Source organism: Lactuca virosa, chromosome 3, assembly GCF_052849685.1.
Source record: "Lactuca virosa cultivar CGN04683 chromosome 3, Lactuca_virosa_CGN04683_v6, whole genome shotgun sequence".
In the NCBI taxonomy this organism is placed as follows: Eukaryota; Viridiplantae; Streptophyta; class Magnoliopsida; order Asterales; family Asteraceae; genus Lactuca; species Lactuca virosa.
In genome coordinates this window covers 371,837,869-371,844,496 of record NC_136428.1, presented here as the reverse complement: position 1 = coordinate 371,844,496, position 6,628 = coordinate 371,837,869, and the positions used below count along the sequence as shown (strand labels likewise).

At 30.2% G+C, this 6,628-nt stretch overlaps 1 pseudogene; it reads left to right on the top strand.

Annotated features, from left to right (window-relative positions):
• Positions 1 to 850: 850 nt before the first annotated feature.
• Positions 851 to 5,886, top strand: LOC145164941 (uncharacterized; annotated as a pseudogene).
• Positions 5,887 to 6,628: the final 742 nt, after the last annotated feature.

Below are 6,628 nucleotides of genomic sequence, written 5' to 3'. Positions count from 1 at the left end.
CAGAACATTAAATTAGTTGCTTTTTCATTTTTTGTTTACTATCACATGGAAAAGAAATATATGGCAAGCTGAAGGACACATGTATTTAGAAATTATAAAACATTTATTGTCATTAAAGGAACCACTAAGGATCATCAGGTTGTTTGTATGACCAATGTTTGGTATGTAAAATACAAATTTAGTTTGTTGTTATTTTTATCTTTTATTTATAAACTCATTGTGTAATTTATTTTGCAATATGTAAAACATTTATTGGAAACAGAGTTGTTGGGATTGGAAGAAGACGATATTTCTTTGTGGTCAAACTTGGAAGTTTGGAACTCAATCAGTAATTTTGTAATTTGTTATTGACATAATAATGCAATAGCAGCGTGAAACAAATGAACAATGAAAAATATTAAACGATTATATATGTGGTTTACATTTTATGAATTAATTTTTATTTGGATTGTTCCCTGACAATATATATAATGCAAAAATAGAAAATAATGGCTATACAATTAAAAATTTAAAAATAATAACTTATGTGTAGTCTGCCAAAATAACAATTAAACACTTTGTGCGATGTGAAATCGTAATCATAATCGTAATCATAATTAAATATTTAAAAATAATAACTTATGTGTAGTCTGCCACCATTACATTTTCATTACCTTTAAGTTAAAGTTGAGCGTCCAATCATATATATATATATATATATATATATATATATATATATATATATATATATATATATATATATATATATATAGAGGTTCCGTTGAAATTAAAAATAAAATAGATATGGAGATTTAACATCAGCCGCATAATTCATATCTGTCGCTCTAACCCTTCGGCGTACCGGTGCAACATGTCAGTTATAATCATAAATGATTATGTAGTGCCGCCATTCCTTTTACCTCCGCCACCTTCCCCACCACCACAACCGCCACCGCCACCACGACTACTACCACCTCTACCACCAGCCGACCCCACCACTGTCACCTCCGTTACTTATACCACATCCACCTCTTCTGCTACCAACCGTTATAATCATATATGAATACTCAATCTTTGAACAGACATATATGTATAATCATATATGATGAGACATATACGTATAAACATCTATAATCATATATGATTATACATATCTGCCATATAATCATTTATGATTAGGCATATCCCGTTGCTGCCGGTACGCTGAAGCGTTTGAGCTGCAAATGAAAAATATGTGACTGAGGTTGAATCTCAAGATCTCTATTTATTTTTTTAATCTCAAATGAATATATATATATATATATATATATATATATATATATATATATATATATATATATATATATATATATAGTTTTGTTTATGTGAGACGGCCTAATTTTGTGAAACAGTGAGATACAATCTTAACAACTTATTTTGTAGATAAAAAAAATATTTTTAAATTGCAAAATAATTGAAAATTTTCGAAATTTTTTTTAAATATTATTTTTGAAATTTATATTTTCCAAAATGAAAATAAAAATAAATTAAAAATAAATAAAAAAATTACCATTTTTTTACATGTTCTAGTAGAATATTAGAATATTTTATATATCTGACAAATCTAATAAATACTAGAATATTCTAACATTTTAAAAATCACATTAAAATATTTACAGTGTAATATTCTATTAAAATATTTCACGTATTTTTCGAAAAAAAACGGTAATTTTTATTTATTATTTATTTATTTTTTTTTATGTAAATAAAATGACGAAAATAATAATTAAAAAAAGACTTTTTGGATTTTTCCCTTTCTTTGCATTTTAAAATTATTTTTAGATTGCGTCTCACGGTCTCACAAAATTAGCATGATCTCAAATAAACCTGAATATATATATATATATATATATATATATATATATATATATATATATATATATATATATATATATATATATATATATATATATATATATATATATATATATATATATATAGGTTAGGTTCATATGAAACGGCCTAATTTTGTGAAACCGTGAGACGCAATCCTAGCCACTCATTTGGTAGATAAAAAACCATTTTTAAAATGCAAAATAATTAAAAATTTTCGAAATTTTTTTTTTCAAATATTATTTTCGGAATTTATATTTTCAAAAAAAAATTAAAAAAATACCAAAAAAACTAAAATAAATAAATAAATAAAATACATTTTTTACATATTCTAGTAGAATATTAGAATATTGTACATATCTGACAAATCTAGTAGAATATTCTAACATTCTAAAAATCGCATTAGAATATTTACATTGTAATATTCTATTAGAATATTTACATTGTAATATTCTATTAGAATATTTTACGTATTTTTCAAAAAAAAAAACGGTAATTTTTTTATTTTTTTTAGGTAATTAAAGTTCCGAAAATAATAATTAAAAAAAGAATTTTTGGATTTTTCCTTTTATTTTGCATTTTAAAATTATTTTTAGATTTGGTCTCGCGGTCCCACAAAATTTGTATGGTCTCAAATGAACCTGAACCTATATATATATATATATATATATATATATATATATATATATATATATATATATATATATATATATATATATATATATAGGAATGATCATTTGAGAACCTATAGTTTACCGACAAACCTGCGAACTAAAAGTGGAACGTTAGATCAAAACTTTTAATGACTTGGATCAAAGATGGCATATTTGTAAATGTGATCAACTTAAATGAAATATTAGGTTTTTTGAAAGATATCATGAGGGCAAATCAGGTATATGATTTATTTATCCCAAAAATCATTTAAAACACACACACGCACACACACACACACACTCTCTCTCTCTCTCTCTCTCTCTCTCTCTCTCTCTCTCTCTCTCTTTCTCTCTCTCTTACTACACAACCCCTAGATCTGTATATTCTCTACATCGTTGCTTCTCTCTCACATCTTCTAGTCGATTCGTTCCGCCAAACCACCATCGTATGACGACATCGCAACATCACCGCCACAAGAACACCTGTCATCGCAACCGAGGAGTAAGCCGGGAGGTGGAAGGCAGTGGTGGTTACGAACACAGGACAGATTCTGGTAAACCTCTGCTTGCTTTCTCTAGCATCAGGACACCATTGTTGACTTAGAAATAGTTAAATAGTACAATTTCCATATCATAATGTACAACCTCTGCGCATCAACGATTCTGTCTAGATTTGAAGTAATCTATCGTTCCTTCATCGATCTAATCGTGGTGAATACAGTGCACAAAATGTGGGCATTCACTTAGCTTTGATGGACCTCATAAGCTCGTCTGATGACACTGCCAGGCTTGGGATACTCGCTCTTACCAATAGGTTTCTTCCTTCCTGCGTCTCTAACAACTTGATTCCTCATAAGATCAATGACGGACCATAAGGATAGCCGATTTCCACAAAAATCACTATAGATCACCACAAAATCACTATCAATTTCCATTCCAAATACGAAGGTAAATTAACCGAAACACCGCGCCTTACTAGAGCCACCGCTGGCCATTCAGAAATCGACTACAACTTAGGTCGGTTTTCATAAATTTATCTTCTTATTATGTTTTTCTTACAAATAATCGAAGTCAAAGTTTGGTATGTTCAGTTATTTGGTCGAAATTGCAAACCTAGTTTGTTTATATGTTCTAATTACCTGTAAGATTTATTCATGTTTTGTCGTCTTGTTTTAGATGAGCTATGATTCTACTGCAAAATTGACATGGTTTTTAAAGTATCTAATGAAATTTGTGGAGTTAAAATTCATGAAAAACATTTCTTATGTAAATAGAACAACTTTGATGTCAAATGTGCAACCATCTTATATCTTGAATTTGACGAAATAACAAAGTTTTGTCTATTATCTTTTAGGTTAAATTTGACGAAATCACAAAATCTTCATTTAGAAAACAGTTGCTATTTTTGAACAAGCCAGCTTAGGTAACAACAAAATTTCCTTGGAGAGATGTCGCCTGGTAGCATCTAGCGGCGATGAAGAACAATCAGGTTATGACCTTTGTGTTATGAACTTAAAATCTCTTTTTTTATACTAGTCACAAAGGAGTATGAACTAGTTACTTGATTAATATTGCTTCAATCATATTGATCTATTATAATTGTAAAAAAGAGGCATAATTTTGCTTTTACACATAGTGATGGAAATTAAGAAGCTATATGCAGGAGTCCCTGGACACCGGAAACTCAACACGAGTCTCAAAGTGACCAAAATAATAATGGAACAGAAGCTCCTGTTCCTGACTCTGGTTCGGTTTCCATCTCCAGCAATGACAACAGAAAAGTTTCCAGGGATGATACTGAACTCGTAAGGAAGTTTGTTCTTGTTTCCTGTAGAATATTCTACAGACAATTTCAAGATTTGGTGTGTATGTTAATATATATATATATATATATATATATATATATATATATATATATATATATATATATATATCCTGATTGTTGCAGGTTCAAAACCTGATAGAGCGTTGTTTGCAGTTGTATATGAATAGGGACGAGGTTGTAAAAACTCTATTAAATCGTGCGAGGATAGATCCTGGTTTTACAACTCTTGGTAATCACTGCTATAATTATTTTATTTTATTGTTATTATTCAAATTCCTTTTTGGTGGATAGTTTGGCAGAAGTTAGAAGAAGAGAACGCAGATTTTTTTCAGAGCCTACTACATAAGGTTAAACTTTAAAAATCATATCATCCTTTTCAATCATTTACTTGAGCATCAATATCACCTTATGAAGTACCCAATGCCTCCACAGCTACCTGTGGGTCCCAGTCCCATACACAATGGGGTATATCTCATGCCAGGTATGGTAATCTCTTGCTCTTGCTACAAAATACAAATACAAATAAAGAAGTTGTATATTTACTATTTAGAAAGTGTAGAATTATTATACAATATTACTCTTTTTAGTGTAGTTAACAACTTACCCATGGGATACCCTGTTCTAGCTGTCATGTGGTCAATGGAGTCCCTGCTCCTAGTAACTTTCATCCCATACTAATGAACTCTGGGAACGAGTGAGTTTTGTTTTATTTTATTTTTTTATTATATTTTGATTTGATGAATTAATAAAAAAAATATAAAGTTTTTCCCATGTGTTGTTGCAGGAGTATGGTAATGGATGGCAATGCAGGCGGAGGTGTAACTCCAATTCTAGCTAATGGGGTGATTTCACCTATGTCAGATATGCCTATAAGTCCTACGTCAGTGGCATCCAGTGGTCATTTTCCTTTCACTGCATCCGAACTATTAGGAATGGGAGTTGACACGTCAGCACTTGACACAGCTTTTACATCTGACGTGGCAAGTTTAGTAGGATTGCATCTACCACAAGATAATGGAAATTCTAGATCTTTTGGTCAAATTCCATGGAATTTCAGCCTTTCAGATCTAACAGCAGGCCTGTCAAACCTAGGAGGTAAATGTCATAACTCATTTTATGTGATAACGTTTTGGGCTTTACCTTTTTTGAGATGCTACTTTTTTGCTGGAATGACGAATACTTTTCAACCAAAGTCAATAAATGCTTTCATTCAACGGTTTTTAAGTGCACAATCTGTTTTCGAAAATTTCATAGAGCAGGTATGTATTATTGTATTATGTATTTCCACTTTAAACCTCGATAACTTCTATTCATGTTAACATATATAGTTTTATCCAGGTGGAAGTGGTGATGGAAGCTAAAGATCAAGCGACATTAAAACAGAAAATGATTCAAAGAACTCAAAAAATATCTCTAAAAACGGGTTCACCAATCGAATCACATGCACCCACTGTTCTCACACCATATGACTTTTTTCAAATTACAAGAACAACTTTAGCAACAGAAGCAGCAGCTGCAATGGAAACAGCTGAAGATTCTAGCTTTACTCTACATTAATCTAAATGCATTTTCAGCAGCTGAACCGTTTCTTAGCATTGTGATTACATCCTCATTGCCTTTACTCTGCACAAGAAAATGAAATGCTAGTTAGGAACTGTTTGGTTGGATGGAATCATGGAAGGGGATGGAAGGAAATGGAATGAATTTTATTATAAAATTTGTATATTATGAAAAAAATTATATTTGTCATTCCAATGGAACTAGTAATTCCATTCCTTTGCATGATTCCATCATACCAATTGCCTAAATCCTCCCCTCTTGTTGTTGATGACCGGCTGAGCTTCAACATCTAAATGTTGAAGAATCAAGACTTGATAAGTGTATAAGGTAAACACAACAATACCTCAACTCTATGGAATTTGATCATAATCAAGACTTGATAAAGTAATTCCATTCTTTTGCATGATTCCATCATACCAATTACATGTGATTCACATGTAAATCACATATGAATTACATGTGATTCACATGTAAATTACATGTGATTCACATGTAAATTAATATGAATGACATGTGATTCACATGTAAATTACATATGATTCGCATGTAAATTAAATGTAATTCACATATGATTCACTTGAAATTCACATGTAAATCAAAAGTGAATCACATATGAATTACATGTGATTCACATGTAAATCACATATGAATTACATGTAAATCATATGTAATTCACATATGATTCACATGTAAATCATAAGTGAATCACATATCAATTACATGTGATTCACATGTAATT